At 41.9% G+C, this 21,489-nt stretch overlaps 1 pseudogene across 1 annotated transcript; it reads left to right on the top strand.

Annotated features, from left to right (window-relative positions):
- The first annotated feature begins 301 nt into the window (after positions 1 to 301).
- Positions 302 to 757, top strand: LOC307092752 (V-type proton ATPase subunit G 1-like; annotated as a pseudogene). The gene has a single exon. The product of its transcript is annotated as a V-type proton ATPase subunit G 1-like (transcript).
- The last annotated feature ends 20,732 nt before the right edge of the window (positions 758 to 21,489 follow it).

Genomic DNA, 21,489 nt, shown 5'->3' with positions numbered 1-21,489 from the left:
AATAAATTTATAGTTATAACAAATGTGTTATCTCCCTAGAGCAGATGAGAGTTCCTTTTTGGAAGAGGAATTGCCTTCTATCCAAAAGGGGAAAGGGAGCACTAAACTGTTCTAAGACTGAAACTTGGTAGGATCTGAGTTTAAGGAAATTAGTAGGTTAGATATGTTGCTTTTTCTCCTCTCCACCCACCCCAAAATTTGTGTGGCCTTAAGTTCCATCCATGAAAGAACCCCAGAGCTGATCTGTGGGGCAATGGAGCAGATTTAGGCCGCTCTCCTGGATTTGGGAGTCGCCACCACCATGGCCAGTCAGTCGCAGGGCATCCAGCGGCTGCTGCGGGCTGAGAAGCGGGCTGCCGAGAAGGTGTCTGAGGCCCACAAGAGAAAGAACTGGAGGCTGAAGCAGGCCAAAGAAGAGGCTCAGGCTGAAACTGAACAGTACCGCCTGCAGAGGGAGGAGTTCAAGGCCAAGGAAGCTGTGGCTCTGGGATCCCACGGCAGTTGCAGCACCGAAATGGAGAAGGAAACCCAGGAGAAGATGATCAACCTCTAGACCTACTTCCGGCAGAACAGGGATGAAGTCCTGGACAACCTCTTGGCATTTGTCTGTGACATCTGGCCAGAAATCCATGAAAACTACCACATAAATGGATGGGGGAAGAAGAAGCACCTGTTCTATGGGTTGGCATTTTATATGCCTCCATGCAATATGAAGCTTTTGCAAAGCTTGAGATATAATCTTGTGAAAAGGCATTAAATTATTTCTGTATTCTATATAGTAGGTCCTTTTGCTTTTTTGAGAACAGCAAATCTAGTTTCTTTCTACAAACTTAGAGTAGAGTTTATCCAAAGATTTCATCTTTTTAGCTCATATTTCTTAGAAAGCTAATGGGCATACGTTGTCTGTTTTTCTATGCCTTTTAACTCAAGCAACATATAAATATACATCACAATAAAAAAAATAATAAGAAAAGAACCCCAAATAGAAAAGTTCCCCTGAAAAGAGTCTACATATTTCTAACCTCTTGCCTTAAAGCTTTTTTCCCCCCAGTAATCCCTTACTTTCTCTGTTAAAAATGCAAACAGTTATTATTATTACTTTTAATATATTTTTATTGATTTCAGAGAGGAAGGGAGAGGGAGAGAGAGAGATGGAAACATCAATGATGAGAGAGAATCATTGATCGGCTGCCTCCTGCATACTCCCTATTGAGGATGGAGCCTGCAACCTAGGATTGTGCCCTAACTGGGAATTGAACTTGTGACCTCCTGTTTCATAGGTTGACACTCAACCACTGAGTCACACCAGCCAGGCCAAACAGTTATTAGTCAATATCCTATATAATAAAAGCCTAATATGCTAAGTGTCCGGTAGTCTGGTTGGTGTTCAACCAATTAAAGCATAATATGCTAATGATATGGTAAGGCCACTCTACTGCTAGCTATGACGTGCACTGACCACCAGGGGGCAGACGCTTTGACTGGTAGGTTAGCTTGCTGCTGGGTCTGGCTGATTGGGACTGAGAGTCTTCAGACCCTAAATCCTATAATCTTTGCACTAAGCTAATTGCCTAATAGTGAGTTGCTGCTATTGAGTAGATTTCAAAGGAGAAATCCTTGTTCCTAACCTGACAGAAACATCACTGCAGACCACAGCAGTAACTCACAGTATCAGATCCAGCGACTCAGTGCCGGGTATTGTATCTTGTTTGTCATGTATTCTAAACGCTCAGCATGGTGTCTGACATACAGTAGGTCCTGGTTAACAGTCTGGGCTCTGGCATTAAATATCATGGGATTGAAAACTGGCCCTCCATTTACTAGTTCTTTGACATTGGGCAAGTAAATTCACCTCTGTAAGCCCGAATTACTCCTTTGTAAAATTAGCCTAATTACAGTCGTTCTCAGGGGTGTTGGAGGAGTAAATGAGACAATAAATATGTTTCATTGTAGAAATGACAGAGTGCTTGGCATAGAGCAAGTATTGAATAGATATGAGTTAAAAATAAAAAGGCAGTGTCAGGCCTGACTGGTGTGGCTCAGTGGTTGAGTGTCAGCCTATGAACCAGGAGGTCATGGTTTGAATCCCGGTCAGGAGACATGCCGGGTTTGTGGGCTTGATCCCCAATAGGGGGTGTGCAGGAGGCAGCCAGTCAATAATTCTCTCTCATCATTGATGCTTCTATTTCTCTCTCCCTCTCCCTTCCTCTCTCTAAAAAAATCAATAAAAATCTTTTTAAAAAAAGAGAGATTGTCAGCTTCTGTGTTTTTAGGGGAGCCATTTAATTCCCTCATTTCTCCTTCCCAAAGCTTCAGTGCTTCATCTTTGTAGTGAGGGGACTAGACAAAGATGAATTCTTCAGGTCCTTCTGGCACTGACCTTCAGTGCTGCTAGATTTAGTTTCCAAGACTTCTGCTGGCCCAGTTTAACTCATTATTTGACTTTAGAAAACCAAGTCCAAATGCCTTTATTGTCTATTTCCAAGCCTTCACATAGCACACAGACTAGTTTCCAGTTTCCAGTGGACTGCCTACACCCGACCTCCTGCTTGCACCTAGTCTGACTGGTTACTTTGACCTGCACAGGAGATATAAATATCCCACTCTCCCTACTCGTGCTCCCTGACACCTATACCAGCATACTAGTCTCAGCCTCTGTGAGAGAATGTAACAAAATTTCTTAAACTCTTACAATGTCTTTTGGCCTGGCTCCTGTCGGTGCGGACCTGACAGGTACATGGCACATTTTAGTACCCAACGAAATCTCTATTAGATTGAGAGGCTTTAATGAACATCTGGACATAATCTATTTCCTTTCCTTCCTCCTCAACTTGCCAGTATCTGAAGCTATGGATGGGTTCTCGATGGGCCTGTCAACCAAGGTGCCCATCTCTGGACAAGGGTTAGTCACATGACCCTCTCTAGGCCAATCAGATATTCTCTTTGAAATTGGAATCTGGAGTGAAGTGTCCACAAGGACTGAACATGGACTGGACTGGTTCACTTTGAGGCATTTTGAAGACAATCTTCTATTTCCTGCTACCCAGCTCTTCATAGCTGCTCTGTGTCCTCCTTAATTACTAATTCCACACTTTTTCTTTTGATTCTACAAATTATAGTGCCCTTCTAATACATTGCTTTCTAGTGTACGTCAGCCAGATTTAATTTTTGTTGCCTAAAACTAAATATCTCAGACAGAAAAAAGTAAAAATAAATACCTCTAATAGGTACAGTGACAGTACTGGCCTCTCAGTGTTCCCTTTGTTGTGGGCGGTCTTCATATTCTATGCAAATACTTCTGTTCATATGTCAATTTGTAAAGAAAAAGTCTTTGTAGCCAGGAGACAGGCTGTATCCAGGTTAAACAGTTAATAAAAGTGTGGGAAATCTTACTGACATCACCTGAAAACAGTGAGTACAAGGAGAGAAAAGGCAGGAAAGAAAGGTTGATTAGAAAGATATTAATTGGTCAAGAGTCCTATGTAAGTTTGGGGACCAGGTGAAGTGTGTTCCATCTGTGGCTAAGGGAGTTTAAGGAGAACTCTAGCTGGAACAGGAATAGATCCTGAAACTTCTCAGCCTCTTTTATAGATAGAAGAGAGCACATGCTGGAACTGGGTTGGATACCAGTAATTAGTACAGATCCCAAGTTCTCTGAGAAAGGCTTTTCTCCTTATCTGGATTGGATTGGACTCTGGGACTGTTCTGTGTACCTGCCATTGTTTATCAGGACATAAATCATACTCTGATAAACAACTGCACCTGTTTTACAGCAACTCTCTGTATTCAGGAAATTGACTTAGAATTGTGACACTCATTTTTTAAATTCATTTAATAGGTATTTATTGAGCGTTAGTCAATCTTATAGGTGCTAAGTACATAGTGGTAGAAAGATATGGTTCCTCCCTCATGAAGATAGTAACTATAGATAGAGGGAGGAAAATATTAAGTAAATAGCTAAATAGAAATGTATAATTATAAATTGTGCCAAGTGTTAAAAAGGAAAATGACAAGCTGTGATCATGGTGTTGTTTTACTATCAAAGGAAGGTCAACGAGGAAGGATTTTTCCCCATAAAGAGGGCTCACAAAGTTTTATTCTGGTTATAGAATCATTTTATTCAAGAGACTTTGTCCTTCCATTTTCATAAACTGTTATTAAAATATAATTCAAAGATAGAATCTGTAAGATGCAGTATATCTTTGTGTTGACCTATGTGTTGTAGGTTGTAACTGAAAACCAAAGGCAAGCCTTAAAAAGGCTTCTTGGGCCAATTGCTAGACACTAAATCTGGTTTAAAGACAGGGATATAAACTTGTGACTCTAAGCGGAACACAAAGAAAACAATTTAAAAATAATATAAAGTTGTGTTTGGCCATGAAGAAAGGGCCAATAACCATGCTAATATCATGGCTGTATAATAAGGTTTGGTGATCTCAGCAGTCATGCAACCTGTTGATAAGACTAAATGCTTTGAACACTTTGCAGATAGAGCTGTTATCCTGAAATGATCAAACATCACCTTTTAACATTTGTGCATTTTTTTAGTGACTTGATTTCCCTGAAACCATTAAGTATAAGATGCTCTTCGAGGTGCACTATAACTATCAGGACGCAAACAGAATAATCAGAATGGAATGATTTTGCAACCTAGTAGGATCTATGTGAGGCATGAATAAGACATTACAAATGGGTAATCATCCTGTCTGGTTAAGTCTTTGAAAGAATGCTTTAGGTGCCATCTTGTGGCCAGCATTATGAATGTATTGAATTCAACTCCTCAACTTGCCAGAAAGATTGTGTTTAAAAATTTGATGAGGGCTTTTGGGCTGTTGGGACTTGAAAACATTTCCCAATAGAATCAATGTCATAAAGGGAGGTTACATTATCTGGCTAGGGCAAAGCCTTGGTATGCTCATCAGGTCTCTTTCAGCCTCAAGTGATAGAAACCTATCTCACAGAACTGACGGAGTTGCTGTAGGAATCAAGGCCACGGAAGCTAGATCCAGACTCAGTGTTACCAAGACCTGCTTCCTCTCTTTCTCAGTTCTGTTTGGTTTTATTCCCTCTTGTTTCAAGGATGATTGTTGCCAGAAGTCCAAATTTCTGCATTCCGATTCAGATATAATAGAGGGATCTCCAGGAAGGACTGACCTGATTTAGGTGACATGCCAAGTTTTGCACCAATCAGGTGATAAGGGGAGTGAGGCACCATGAACAGCCAGCTTGAGTTTGGTGATCGTCCACTGTTTTTGGGGGGACAGAGGAGAAGGGACCTTAGCAACATGAATATGTTTCCTTAGTGACAGGATCTGTAGGAAAGCTTGCTGGGCAAATAAGCAAACTAGAAGAGCAACCACAACCCACTGTATTCCACTACTTGGACACCAGCACACATCAGTGAAAGTTCCAAAATACTTTGTTTCTGAGTACAACTCAGACTCAACTCCTCCTCAAGAGGAGACAACTCAAAGATACACCAAGCGTAGGATTTCTGGATAATGTGCATTCCTCATAGGTCCAGATATAGTGGCTACTCTCGGCCCAACAATCTATTTCCATTAGAAAAAAAAGCTTGACACCACAGTCATACACTTGTGTAGATCAACTTTGGGTTCACTTCACATACCTTTGAAAATTCCCCAAAGAGAAAACTTCTGTGAGAAACTTATTTCAGTGAGTCATACACTTCAGAGACATTCATTCATTTATTCAAATAAACACTTATTTGGGCCCCTAATATTTCCAGGTATTAGTTTAGGTGCTGTCTTCTGTGAATTTAAAGACATAAGAAATAATTACAGCACTAAGTACTAAGGAGATGTAATTGCAGTATGAATTGTGTATATGTTCCATTTGTAGCATTTTCCACAATTGCATATATTTCAAAAGTGGTGCTTAAATAAGGGAACTTCATTGATATAGAGAATAGGGATAAATGGAAGCTAAAAAAATCAGAGATATTACTGACTTTTGATTAATTTCAGATTGGAAGATAGTTGGCAATGGTTTGTCTAAAAAGATGGAAGCAGAATGAATTTACACCATTCAGTTGGCATTTCTAATCTAAAGCAAATTGAATAACTTTTCTTTCTCTCTTTTTTGCTTTATTAAATCTATTAGGGTGACATTGGTTAGTAAGATTAGATAAATTTCAAGTGTAGAATTCTATAATACATCATCTGTATAATGTATGGTGTGCTTACAACCGAAAGTCAAGTCTTTTTCTGCCACCATACTAGTATATTTGATCCTCTTTACCCTCTGCGACCTCCTCCTACTTCCCTTTCCCTCTGGTAACCACCACACTGCTGTCTGTGTCTGTGAGTTTGTTTGTCACTTTTTCTCTAATATTCCACATATGAGTGAAATCATATGGCTCTTGTCCTTTTCCATGACTGACTTATTTTAAGACACACAGTTAGCTTAATAATTGCAGGGGAAGAATAGGGTAGTGCTTAAGAGCGTGGGTTTTGGCATAAGACTGACCAAGGTTTGAATCCTAGCTCCACTCTTACTAGCTGTGTGCCCTTCAGCAACTTTCTAACTCTCAGTTTTCTGATCTGAGCAGTGGGGATAATATCAGTACTCACCTCACTAAAATCCATTTATTTATTTTTTATTACTTTATTTTATTCATTTATTTTTATTGATTTCAAAGAGGAAGAGAGAGGGATAGAGAGATAGAAACATCAATGATGAGAGAGAATCATTGATTGGCTGCCTCTTGAATGCCCCCTACTGGGGATTGAGCCTGCAACCCGGGCATGTGCCCTTGACTGGAATCAAACCCGGAACCCTTCAGTCCCCAGGCTGACCGCTCTATCCACTGAGCCAAACCGGCTAGGGCAAAAATCCATTTATTAATTCTTAGAAATCATAGGTTCACTTATCATTGCCTGTTCATGTAATTGATCATTGTGGCCTTAATTGGGAGCCAATATTACTTGGAAAGACTACTGAGAGTTTGAAAATTAAAATATTTGGTGTTTATTTATTACATTGAGTGGGTTTGTGGCGGAATCACTGAACTAGCCTGACTATGTTCAAGGGTTGTTGATAGGAGATGGAGCGTTGGCGGTGGTGTTGGGGCACTCCTTCCCTTCGCTCTATGTGAAGGGAGCTCTGCTAGAATAACACGTTCAGCCGTTTTCGTTCCTTTCTGAAGGAAGAGTCACTTCTTTGGTGAATGTGGGAGGAGGAACTGTTACTGTATGGCTCAGCCTCTCCCTTTTTTTCTTGGGAATGAGGCCGTCTGCTGGAAGCCTGCATTCTATTCTGCTCCTTGCCATAAATATGCCGTGGACAGGGCCTGTCTCTCAGAGGCTTGCCCCTTACAATGGTGCTTGACCCTCAGAAGGTAAGTATACTAGTGCCCCCTTACTCGTGGGGGATATGTTCCAGGACCCCCTGTGAATGCCAAAACCACAGATAGTACCAAACCCTATGTACACTATGTTTTTTTTCTATACACCACACCTATGATAAAGTTTAGTTTATACATTATAATAATAAATTAACAATAATAACTAATTATAAAATAAAATAGTTACAATAATATGTTGTGTCATCAAAGTTATGTGAATGCGGTCTCTCTTTAATAACTGACCTGATAGCTGAGAAGGCCACTAAGTGACTCATGGGCGGGTATACAGTGTGGATACACTGGCCAAAGGGGTAACTCATGTCTTGGATGGGAAGGATCAGGCCTGTGAGATTTCATCACACTACTCAGAAGGGTGTGCAATTTAAAAGTTAAGAATTGTTTATTTCACCCTGGCCGGTTTTGCTCAGTGGATAGAGCATCAGTCTGCGGACTCAAGAGTCCCAGGTTCAATTCCGGTCAAGGGCATGTACCTTGGTTGCGGGCACACACCCAGTAAGAAGTGTGCAGGAGGCAGCTGATCTATGTTTCTCTCTCATCAATGTTTCTAACTCTCTATCCCTCTCCCTTCCTCTCTGTAAAAAATCAATAAAACATATTAAAAAAGAGAGAATTCTTTATTTCTGGAATTTTCCACTTAATATTTTCAAACTGAAGTTGACCCTGGTAACTGAAACCACAGAAAGCAAAACTGGATGGGGGCAGGAGAGGACAACTATATTTTAATTCTTAGATTGAGTATAACAGAATCCCTTACCTAAAGATATGAGCCACATTCTTCAATATTATCAATGTGATATTCAGTCTTATTCTTTGGTCTTATTTCTTAATCATTTCACAACATTTGTGGGAAAGATGGACTTATTTATTGAACCTATTGAAATCCCAACAGTGCTAGCAACATAGTAATTACATATGTTCCACTGGGTACCTGTTAAGAGCCTGAGTAGAATACTCAGAATTATCTATTAAGGGGAAAGGAAGCTGGGGTATTTATCCACCAACTCCCAACCCTCACTGGTTGAGGGTTGTTTTGGGGTGTTAATTCCCTGGCACTTTTAGCTGGTCCATTTTGTGGAGACACGGGTGCTTGATGTAGAAAACCAACAGTGTGACTAAAACTATTGAAGATACAAATGACTTTCAGTGTGGGTTGAAGGGATATGGGTGGTACAACAACAGTTCCTGCTATAAGATTGTTCTTAAATCCTCCTTGACTATGTCAGGTGCCCTTGCTCTGTGGTCCTACAAGCTATAATTTCCTCCATTATAAAACTTAGGACATAGTGCGGGTTGTGTACTCTTTCCCCTAGGTTATCATCTGTATGTGCGCAGGGGCAAGATCTACGGTATGTTGTTCACTGTGGTATCCCAAGCAGAAGTGATCAGTAAATATTTGTTGAATGAATGTTCTGATCAGAAATCCTATGTAATAAAAGGCTAATATGCAAATTGTCCCCTCAGTAGTTCGACTGCCTGGGAGTTCCACTGTTCTCTATGACGTGTGGTGACCACCAGGGGGCGGTGCAGAACGAAAGAAGGCCCCAGCTAGCAGCCGGCAGCTGGGGAAGGAAGGCCCAAATTTTGTGCACCGGGCCTCTAGTAAATAAATGTTTACAATGAAAAAAGCAACTACTGTACATGATTATCCTTAAAGCTAGTTTTGGTGTTTTGTAAGAAATAAATATACTACACATGAAATAGTACTGGTGAACTCTTTAACACAAACACATGAGATACTTGCTTTGAACCCATCTGATATTGGTGAAACACTTGAAGGAAACTTCTGTCTTTTACAATTTTATGGTCCAAGAAAAAAGGTAGAAATCAGATAATTTCCCTTTCTTTAAAAAACAACAACACAAATATTGTGAGCAGGGAGTAGTTCCCTTGAGTATAGGATAAAGTAATAAATTTATTGTTTGAAGTCTTTCTAAACGATTCTGTTATGAGCTTACTTGTCAAAGTTTTCCAAAGGGAGAGAGTTCAGTAATTTTAAATGGATTCCAGGGCTGAGCATATGAGGGTGTAATGTGAGAATGGTGCCAGTAGGTGGTGCTGTTTCATGTAGCAATTGAGGCTTTTTGGGTTTGGGCTGTGTCAATGGAGTTCACAACATAAATCTCAAAATGAATTAGATTAGTTTCTGAAGGATTGATAGGCTTTTATTTTCTTTTCTTTTTTTAAGCATCAGAGAAACAATAGGGGAAAAATAAACCACCCCTACTTCCACAAGCAAACAAGTCAGAGGGACATACAGTCTTTGCAATTCAGACAACTGCGGCTAAGAGTGTGGGGAAGAAGAAATACACAAAAAACGATGGCTGATTGGTTTTGATTCTATGGCCTGGTGTGGCCTAGAAAATTCCAGTGTTGGAAGATTATTCTGGTTGGGCACATATGCTAGGGAAAAAAAAGAGGATATAATGGATAGTTTTTGCTACAGGATCAAGAGTCTCTTTAAAATGAACTGGGAAGTGCTGGACTTAGCTTTGTGAATTACCACATATGAAATACAATTACGCTTGCAAATTACAACATTTAAAAACAACTCACTAATCAATAAAGAAAAAAATTAAAAAAACAACAACTCACAAAGTAACTCTTAATACTCTGAATTCATACAACTTGACAAACTGCTGAGCTGTCTTAATATTTCATTTGAATTTAATAAACATTTATTGGGGATCTAGTGTGTACCAGGCAGCCTGCCAAACACTGGGAATCCACAAATGAATAAAACAGAGCCCTTCCTGTAGCCCAGCTGTTTTCAGGCCTCATGAAGACCTTGCTACTTCTCCATCACAACCAAGGGTCTGGGTTCAAGGGCTATGGTGAGAGGAGAGGAGTCATACTCCCTTAATCTGTGGCTCTCTCTGCAGCATGGTCCCTGCTTCCCTCATACATAGACCTTGTCTAGTCTGAAGGCTACAGGGGAGTAAGAATTGTTGACTCTCTGATTATGCCCCTTGTTTTACGACCCGTTAACACAGAGGAAAGAGCTATGGTCATTTTAGATGTTTATTAAAATTAAGTGATAGATTTAAAAAATATTATCACTCATCATCCCTGAATTTCCTGGGAAAGTCAATGAGCAGATGATCGCAAGGGCTAATTCTGGAAGCATTCATGGGCAAATCCAGAGTAGAAAGAGGCCATTTATACTTCTCACATGTTTCCTTATAACTGGTGCATTGGAAAGCTGGCATTCTAAAAGAAAACTGATTAAATGATGGATTATGTTAGTGCATCTCAGAGCTTTCTCCTCTTTTGCTGTGTGATTCTCAGCCTGCTGGCTTAAGTGAAGTGAGGAACAGTTTCTCTTCACATGCCATGGACAATATGGGAGCATGACGGCTTTTGTTGCTGATGAAAATATTATGGTCTCAGTTCCCTGTAATCAATTTACTGCTTTATGGACCCAAAGTCCTCCAGAGAATTTAATAAATTCACATAATGTTTCTAAGTGCTGCATTGTGCATTTGGAGCGCTGATTTAGCTGACAAATGTGAAAAATTCGTGTAGCTAGACGACTCCCTAGTGATTAGACATGTGTAGGAGCTAAAGAGAGCATGCTGCTCCAAGAAGGTCAGCATTAACATACAGCAGAGACCCTTCCCTCCTGATGGGCTTTGTGTCCCTCTGACTCTGAGAGGTGATATTACCTGTCCAGACATTTGGGGTTTTACCCATTCCCAGTGGGGTTGCACTTTTGCTTCTTCAACAATTGCAGCTTCTGATCTAGATGGAGTGAGGAATAACAAAAATGAAGGTGATGGTGGAGCATGAGGCTAGGATGGCACCCACTGGATTCAGATAATGAAATGGCCACTGAACTATGAACCTTTGACCCTGAGGATGTCAGAGGTTTCTAAGGGGGCTTTTTACGAGCTAGTGTCCCAGGTCACTTGTTTAAAACTGGTTCCATTGAAGTTGTATTGAATCTTTCTGAGCCTCTTTTTCTTCCATTCTAATGTCCTTCCAAACTTAAACATATTTAATGAAATAATAAATATTAAACCATTTTTATTATTCAAAATGATCAATCTTTACTAATGTACATATAAGCATTCTACACAGTTATAATCAATCACTTTGTCTTAAAAATATCATTTTATATTCAATTTTTCCTCTTTAATGTTATTTCATATGAACAATAATGTTATTTTATATCCATCAAGACGGGCCACAGAGCTGTGGTTTCAAATAGGTTTTTTAGTATTGAATTTCTGAAGCACATCTTTAAATTAAAGTGGACAGGTGGTATGTTGCTTCAAAGACTGCTATTGTTCAGAATTACTGCAGGTTTTACTGTTGATCTTAGCTTGAATTTTGATTTTCAGCTCAAGCTAAGATTTAGAATTTAGTCTGACTTCTAAAAATTAGGGGAAACCAGCAATGAGTATATGAGCCTGGGTATTTTGTAGTGGGTGGCATGGAAAAGAACCCAACACCTCTCTCACCCCAGTAACACATGGCCCAGCTTTTACCTCTACTGCGGCAGGCTGCCAGTACCGAATAATTGTCAACTCTCTCCTGATGGACCCATGAGGTCTGGGACTGCCTCCATGGCTCTGGACCTGGTTAGTACAGACACCCAGATGGTTCATGGATTAGAAGGGAATACTGCTTCATGTATTTGGATGCCGTAAGCAATGTCATTTGACAGATAAGCTTTCTACCACTCACAAAGAAGAAGAGTTAGGTAAGCACAATGTGGTCATGTATTGACAACCAGAGATAGGATTCAAATAAATAACCCTAATTAATAAATCTGGGATTCATAATTATGGTTTCAGATGGATTTGGTATTTACTCGAGAAATGAGTATTGTTAATTTGATACTTTTCCGTCATGGTTAGTAGCAATGGGGCAGGAAATTGGATAAGTCATAACTATTTCCTTTGAAGGCTATTTTTAAACTTCTCAGTGAGCTTCCCTTCACCTGTTCTCATTTATTCAATGTAGAGACTGAGGCCCAGAGAAGACAAATGATTCACTTAAGCTCCAAAAGGTAGTGTCTGAGATAGGATACAAACCGAAGTTCTATGTTTCCCACCCATACTTTCCCCACTAGACTGGAGGTTCTTAAACTCTTGAGTATGAGGACTCTGTTTTTGTGTTAAAAAGTTTAAGAAACCTTATATGATAGTATATATATATATATATATATATATATATATATATATATATATTTGAATTTTTAAATTGGTATGGTAAAATACACATAACATCCTATATAATAAAGAGGTGATATGCAAATTAACACTCACACCCTCACAAGATGGCTGCCTACAACCAGGCCGGCAGGGGGTTAGTGAGGGACGACAGAATGACTGAACAGCAGGCTGCATGGGGCAACCAGGTCGGCAGCAGGGGGGTTAGTGAGGAATGACCAAATGACTGAACAGCAGGCTGTGTGGGGTGACCAGGTCGGCAGGGGGGGTTAGTGAGGGACAGCCAAACGACTGAACAGCAGGCTGTGTGGGGTGACTAGGCTGGCTGGGGGACTGTGAGGGGTGACCAGGCCAGCAGAGGGGGGCAGTAAGGGGTGACCAGGCAGGCCGGGGGGGCAGTTAGGGGCAACCAGGTTGGCAGGGAGGGGACAGATGGGGGCAACCTGGCCAGCAGCGGGGGCAGTTAGGGGTGACTAGGCAGGCAGGAAGATGAGTGATTAGGATTCAGCGGTCCAGTATTGTGAGAGGGATGTCTGACTGCCGGTTTAGGCCCGATCCCAGGGATTGGGCCTAAACCGGCATTCGGACATCCCCCAAGGGGTCCCAGATTGGAGAGGGTGCAGACTGGGCTGAGGGGAACACCCCCCCCATGCATGAATTTCATGCACCGGGCCTCTAGTAAAATGTATAATCTTAACCATTTTAAGTGTACAGTCCCATGGTATTAAATACAGTCATAATAAATGCAAACATCACTATCATCCATTTCCATAACTCTTTTCATCTTGTAAAACTGAAACTCTATACCCATTAAGCAATAGCTCCTTATTCCCCCTCCTTCTAGCCTCAACAACCACCACTCTACTTTTTGTCTCTATGAATTTGACTACTGTTCTCTAATTACCTCAAATAAATGGAATCATAGTATTTATATTTTGTGATTGGTTTTTTTCACTTAGCATAATATCTTCAAGGTTTATCCATGTTGTAGCATGTATAGGAACTTTCTTTTTAAGACAGAATAATATTCCATTGTATGTATACACCACACTTTGCTTATCTATTCATCTGCTGATAGACACTAGGGTTGCTTTCAGTAACCAGATTTTTTTGTATCTATTAATTAGGAAAATCCAAAATAGAGTCACAGACTCTTTGTAGTGACTCTGTAGCTACTTGAAAAAATCATTGCGTAAGAGATTTTAATTTTAATTTTTTTATTTTTATTTTTTATTTTTAAATATATTTTATTGATTTTTTACAGAGAGGAAGAGAGAGGGATAGAGAGTTAGAAACATCGATGAGAGAGAAACATCGATCAGCTGCCTCTTGCACACACCCCACTGGGGATGTGCCCGCAACCAAGGTATATGCCCTTGACCAGAATTGAACCTGGGACCCTTGAGTCCGCAGGCTGACGCTCTATCCACTGAGCCAAACCGGTTTCAGCAGAGATTTTAATTTTTAAAGACTTTTAATGAACTCTAACCTGGATGGCAGCACAGTGCAATGATATTATAAAGAAGATGTTTAATTGTGAAGCTCCCTACACACCAGGACTTAAGCGTGAATGATGAGAAATGGAAAGGTTGGGGGTTTAGTGAAGTCCCTTTTAAGACGAGGGGACTTGCTAATGAACACACTTTCTAAAGGTTCAACGTTCCACATCAAAAATGGCACATGTCAAATCTAACTGTATCATGTTCCCACCACCATCCTGAAATGACAGAACTGAAATGCCTGGACCAGACAGACAAGATTCTACATTATCACTCAAATGATAAACCAGTGAGACCAACCTGCTGTGAGGTTGTGATTTTATTTTTTATTTTGTGGCTGTCATTCCTGGTAGGTATGTCTCTATACTTGTCAGGTTGAATTTGCTGTCAATTGGAACACATAACATGCATAACTCCATATGTACAAATTTTTTTCATTTTCTAAAATGAACATCATAAAAAAGACAGAAACGTGACCTCAAAAGGCAGGATACAGACTCAAAATATTGTAGAGCAGCTTCATCTTTTTATTAGATTCTCTGTGTTTTTTTCTCCCTAGTTGCTGGATAAAATCCATACAAATGAAATACTGGCTCACTCAGTAAATAATAATGAAAAGGTAAATTCATTTTACAGAGAAGCTAGTACATGTAAGACATCATCTTGAATGACTGTGATTTTCTTGAACTGATCACCAGGCTATTATAGTCTCTCAAAAATAATATCTGGCTTTTAGGCTCTCCAATTGTGCCTGCGACCTCTCCTTAACCCTTTGGCTCTTAAGAAAAATTGATTTTTTAAAACATGTGCACAGTATGCTGCTAAAATTACACAGGTGCAGTTGAATTCACATTACACTGGTGTTCTAAGAGATGACAGTACATGTTGAGGGTCTCTCTTCTTTCTACCATCATTTCATGCCCCCCACCCCCATCCTCATTGTATCTTTCAGTAGTTATGATGTAACTATCAGGTTCTTTGAAAAAGAAAGTAGAAGAGAAATATCTTTAGGGCTAAAAATCTTTTCTTTTTAAGTTTATCTTGTAGGTAATTATGTTTCTATAACTGTCATGTTAGATTCCATTTCATGTTTTGGAATAGTTCAAATGTGTGTGTATGATAGTCTTGTTTTTTCCTTGTAGTATTCCCTGAGATGGGCAGGGAGTACTGCCCTTTAAGTACGTGTACATATGCCAGAGAGGACAATAGGGTGACCCCAAGTTGAGGAAATTCCCAGGACATGTGACTTCCATTGCCCAAAACCAGGGAAGAATCTGGTAAACTAGGATGATGTGGTTACTCTAGAGGACAGGTTTTTTCTGGACTTTGTTTCTGTAAGAGAGAAAGGTAAAATTCAACAACTTTTTTTTTTTTTTTTTTTTTTTTTTTAGAACTTCCTATGTAAAAAGGGCCTCTTGGGACAGAAGATGAGCAAAACAAATATGTTCTCAATGGGCTCTCTGCCTGAAGAAGCTCCACAATGCTGCAGGCTGAGGAATTTTGTGCATCAGGCCTCTGGTATCCTATCTAATAAAAGAGTAATATGCAAATTGACCATCACCCCCCACACAAGATGGCCGCCCCCATGTGGTCAAAGATGGCCACCCCCATGTGGACACAAGATGGCTGTCAGGGGAGGACAGTTGTGGGTGATCAGGCCAGTGGGTGAGGGCAATTGGGAGGGACCAGACCTACAAGGGAGGGCAGTTGCGGGTGACCAGACTTGCAGGGGAGAGCAGTTAGGGGTGACCGGGCCAGCAGAGGAGGGAAGTTGGGGGTGACTGGGCCTGCAGGGAAGGACAGTTGGGGGGTTCCAGACCTTCAGAGGAGGGCAGTTGGGGGGGACCAGGCCTGCAGGGGAGGGCAGTTAGGGGCAATCAGGCCAGCAGGGGAGAAGTCAGGTGTCGATCAGGCTGGCAGGGGAGTGGTTAGGGGGTGATCAGGCTGGCAGGCAGAAGCAGTTAGGGGCAATCAGGCAGGCAGGCAGGCGAGCAGTTGGGAGCCAGCAGTCGGACATCCCTCGAGGGGTCCCAGATTGGAGAGGGTGCAGGCTGGGCTGAGGGGACCCCCCTCCCCCGCACAAATTTTGTGCACTGGGCCTCTAGTATAGATGATAACAGTTCATACCTACTATTTGTTGAATATTGAATACTAACTATATACCAGGAATTGTGCTAAATGAGGCTACATTGCCTCATTTTATCTTAATAACTATAGTGAAGGTGCTGTGCCCAATTTACAGGTAAGGAAATGGAGGTTGCAGGGATTAAGTGGATTGACCCAGGTTACACAGCTAGAAAACAGTGAGAAAAGAGATTCCAGTAAAGAACTGTCTGACTCTACCCTTAACCTCACTCGTTGACCATTGGTCGCTTTGGGGCAAAAACTAAGATAGGCATCCTGCACTCAGCCCTGCTTTCTCCTTCTTCTTTGTAATATGTGCCAGGCCTGCCCGTCCTGAGATTCCACTAGTGCACTACGTGGCTCCATTCCTGAGGCCTCCTGAAGTCCCTCACCTGACCAGCCTGGCGGCTTCACAGATAGGTCACCTATCTGGCCAAGTGCATAGTTCCTGTTCCGTGCACCCAAGGTCACTTCAACCTGGACGCACTTTTCAGGTGTAACGATCATTTTCAGTAAGGCCCAATGCAGCTTTCAATAGAGCAGAGGCTCATCTTAAATTGAAGATAAACTCTAAAGGGCTTAGTTGCATATTTGCATTTTCTTTAGATACACAGTAAACACTGAGTTATTTGCATGGCATTTGTGAACAACTACAGGTATTTTGCTTTTAATTGGAAAAGGACTATCTGAGCACAGATCACCTCTGCTCAGAAGTGACCATTCCTTTCTCAGACAGTCGTTCTGCTATTTGGTCTAATTAGCATACTAGCTCTTTATTATATAGGATATAAAAGCATAAATGACCGTTCGACCATTAGCTGTGATGCACACTGACCACCAGGGGGCAGATGCTCAAAGCAAAGGCAGGGAAACATGGAACAGACTAATGAATCTCAGAGGGAAGGGGGGTGGGTGGGAAGAGATTAACCAGATTTCATATGCATACTAAAGGCCCAGTGCATGGATTCGTGCACCAGTGGGGTCCCTCAGCCTGGCCTGCGGGGGTTGGGCCAAAACTGGCTCTCTGACATCCCCCGAGGGGTCCTGGATTGCCAGAGGGCGCAGGCCAGGCCAAGGGACCCCACCAAAAGAAGTGGCCTCTAGTAATTCATAAAAGGATAGCTATTTAATTCATTTGCTGTAATACATTAGCACATGGTATTATCAGTTTATGCAATCTTCTTCCTCATCAGTTTATGCAATCTTCTTTTCCTCCTGAGCTAAAACCATCCTTTTATAGATAGGTACTATAATTATGAGGACCATGTTCTAGCTGATACACTTATTAAAAACATAAAATATCCATTTGATAAATTCCTTTAAGTTAAAATTTGACCAATGTTAAAAAAAGGTCTGATGGAAGATTTCTTCAGAAGTAGTAAGCAGCAAGTTTCTTCTTGGGAGAGAGCCTGGGGTTTCCTGGCATATAGTTCATCCTCTCCATGTGAGGCCTGCTCTCCTGGGCTGAGAACCAGGATGGAAGGCAGAAGGGTCTGCTCACTCTGGCGGGGACACGGTGGATAGCTGTCCACACAGCATGAAAGTGACTGACAATGGGAGCAGTGGAGACAGTAAACCAACCCTGTCCACACAAATTTGTTTTGCTTTTCTCCTCTCCATGTGACAGTTCGCTGACTTTCTGCATGAGGGAAAGCCACCCTGGTGTCAAGGATTCATCTTCCTCAAGTGCTCTGGCTGAGAGGAGAGCAGGAAGCAGACACACCTAAGGTCCGGTTTGTGCTCAAGGAGGAGAGAGACACGTTTGTCGCACCTGCCCTGGGCGAAGCAAATTTATGTCATGCCCTCCTTATCGGAAACTACACAGGCCTGAATCCATCCTTACTGTGGGTGAATTCTGCTGCTAAGATGATTCTTTTGGCTTCAAGGGGAACTAGGAACTGTTCAGTCTTTTAAAAATTACAGCTACAAACTGGGCTGAATTTGACTATCCTGTACTCGGAAGGCAAATGTTTATGTTCATCTCCTACCAGAAAACAACATAAGGTTAATTGTCAATCCTGTGGATTGGGCAAGCCACGTGAGCATCAGCTCACCGTCATTGTCTTCATCCAGGTGGTATAAATTGTTTGGCCTGGTGGTAATTGATGACATTGATCTTCGTTCCAGCACGAGGGGCACGAAGTGGTGCCATGCCGTTTGCTGTGGCACCTGGTGTTAGTGAGCTGCAGATCTGGGGTCACCGGCCCAATTGGGGGTGGGGGGCTCAGGAAGGCAGCAGGGGAATTCCGCTTCAAACAGCTTCTCCCCGGCATCAGCCACCTGGCGGGGAGAACTTCATGCGAGTTCTCTGGAATTATGCACGTTCCCTTAGATCTGGAACCGGGCATCGTTCTGCAAAAGCTTTTCCCGGGCATCTTGGGCTCCCAGCTGGAGCCGAGCATCCAGAGGACAAACTTGGTGGCTGTGCGCGCTGGCGGGCTGAGAGGCTCTGCCGGATGCCCGCACGAGATGCGAAAGGCCACTTAGGGTCTGGCATTGCCCCGCCCCTTCGACTCCGGTATTGCCCCGCCCCTTTCCCTAAGCTCTCCAGCGCTTCCGGTTCTGGGTGCGCTCTCCCAGGTGGATGCCTGGCCAGATGCTTAGGTTCCCTCTGCCCTGGAGCCCACCCTTGGGCCTCTTCGGAGCGACCCGCTGCTTCCGGCGTTTGCCAGCACTTTCCTAAGCGTCCTATATACAATCTTAGGTGAATCCTTATGAAACCCCATGGGGTAGGTAGTTTTATTTTGTGCATTTTAAGGAAGAGGAAACTGAGGCTCAGAGAGTTTAAACAACTTGCTCCAAGTTACATAGAAAAGGCGGCGCTGAGTTGCAAACTCAGGCATGAAAAGCAAAACTGAAAAGGTCAGAAGCAAAGCAAGGTGTTCCTGAAATGAAGTGGCGGTCAGGGGTCAGGTTTCCGGGCCAGGGCGGTGGGCAGGACTGGCCTCTTCCGTTTCCGGAGAGCGGGCTGTGGAGCTGTCTGACCTGTTGCAGGTAATCTCCCGCGTTACCTGTGGGCAGCGTGGGCCAGGGAAGCAGGGCCCCACGGAGGTGCTCAAAAAAGTTTTACTAAATGGTGATGGATTGAATGAACATACTGGAAGGGTGATTGTATTTAGAGTTAAACAGAGTTAAAACCCTGGGCAGTTTAAATTCTCTGTGCCTCAGTTTTTCCCACCTGTAGAAAGGAAATGATATCTCTGGGGGGATGTGAGGTTTGGAAATAGTTGTTGATCTAGCACAGTGGTCGGCAAACTGCGGCTCGCGAGCCACATGAGGCTCTTTGGCCCCTTGAATTTTTAGCAAAGGCCAGCTTAGGAGTACCCTAATTAAATTAATAACAACGTACCTACCTATATAGTTTAAGTTAAAAAAAATTGGCTCTCAAAAGAAATTTCAATCGTTGTACTGTTGATATTTGGCTCTGTTGACTAATGAGTTTGCCGACCACTGACCTAGCATATAGTCTTCCACAGCATAAGCTCTCAACAGGTAGGAGCTCTGATTATGATGATGATGATATTGCTCCACGTGCTGGAAGGTGGTGGTTGATTTAAAAATTGTAAAGAACTAAATGCCTCATTCTCTCAGGCAGTTTTGGAAGGCCTGACTACATTATCTTTAGTGTTCTGTGTTAACCCTAAGCATGGAATCCCAGATTTTGATGTTTCTCAGGTGCAAAGTTTTCTAACAAAATAATTTTTACTAAAGCAAAATGGAGTTTCTTGAATCCAACCTGCCCACACAGCCCCCATACGATGTTTTCAGGGCACGTCTTGTTTTTATGACCCTTGCATTAACAGATCTACTTCAAGGATCTTACCATGACCCAGGAAATGGAGGCTGACTAAAAATGGAGGAGGAGAGAGGACAAGGAAACATAAAAGGAATTTTATGTTCTTTTTTAGGAGTCATTAAAGTAGTGTAAAAAAAAACACACCCTTAAAATACCACACAAAGTAGTGTTTAGATAAGTCTCAGAGAATGTTTTCTGTAGACAGAAAAAGCAGAGGCTACTGGTTATAATAATTTACCTCTTGGGTAGAGTTATAGTTTAGGGTTGTATCAGGGCAGTGGTCGGCAAGCTGCGGCTTGCGAGCCACATGCGGCTCTTTGGCCCCTTGAGTGTGGCTCTTCCACAAAATACCACAGCCTGGGCAAGTCTATATTGAAGAAGTAGCGTTAAAAGAAGTTTAAGTTTAAAAAATTTGGCTCTCAAAAGAAATTTCAATCGTTGTACTGTTGATATTTGGCTCTGTTGACTAATGAGTTTGCCGACCACTGAGTTAGGGCTCTGCTGGATGTCAGAGAAGCCACTTAAGCTATTTTAAGCAGGTGATTTAACACAGTGTGCTATAAAATTGTTGAGGATTGGAGGAACAGGTTCTAGCTGGCCCTCCAGGGACTACTGCCTAAAAGGTGTTCTTGACCGCCACTTCTTTTCAAGAACACCTTGAAAACCAAACCCACCTGGCAAAGGAACTGTGACTTCCATACAATCAGGAAATTAGGGAATCAGGAGGCCACTGGGCCAGGAGGCCACTGGGCTTGCTGTTGGTTCCAGGGTCACATTCCCTTACCGGTGAGTCTGGGAGCAGGATGCCACTGCCTCCACTGTTGGTTCAGAAACACACCACCTGGGCAAAAATCTAGAAATCAGGAAGCTGGCTCCAACACAGGCTCTGGAGCATGATCTGCCTGCTACATCTGCACCAGCAAAACAAATCTCTCTCTCCCCATTTCACTCAGGGTTGAATCTGGATCTTGCCCAAGCACATCTTCAAAGGAGCCAGGAAATATTTTTATCTCTCCAGCTTCTCTGGTGCAGGAAGGCATGATGGACAGAGGTTGGAGTGAATGTTGAGCTAACCCATCTATTTCCAATGCAGTGGTTTACATGGTGAAAAGTTGGGAAGGCATCAGTTTTCTCTTCTCTGTTAAACTTGTTTTTGTATGTTGGTGGAAAGAATAGAATGTGTGTTTGTAAACATAACTACACATTCACCTTATTGTGATCCTCTTACTAATTTCAGTGAACCTTAACACAGAACCTGAATTATTTGGAGACTAATTAGACATAGACAAGCATAGAGAAGCATATTTATTAACAATGAATTTAATGGAGCTGTTTATTTTGTAATACACCTGAGAAACCATCACTTCTCCAGCAGCCATGATCAAATAAGTGTCCAAATTGTTTCTCTATTTTATTTTTTTAAAATTTATTTTTAAAAATATATTGTATTTTTTTACAGAGAGGAAGGGAGAAGGATAGAGAGTTAGAAACATCGATGAGAGAGAAACA

Source organism: Cnephaeus nilssonii (assembly GCF_951640355.1).
Source record: "Cnephaeus nilssonii genome assembly, chromosome: 1".
NCBI classification, from domain to species: domain Eukaryota; kingdom Metazoa; phylum Chordata; class Mammalia; order Chiroptera; family Vespertilionidae; genus Cnephaeus; species Cnephaeus nilssonii.
Note: the sequence above shows the minus strand (reverse complement) of the source record. Positions and strands in the feature narration are given on the sequence as shown.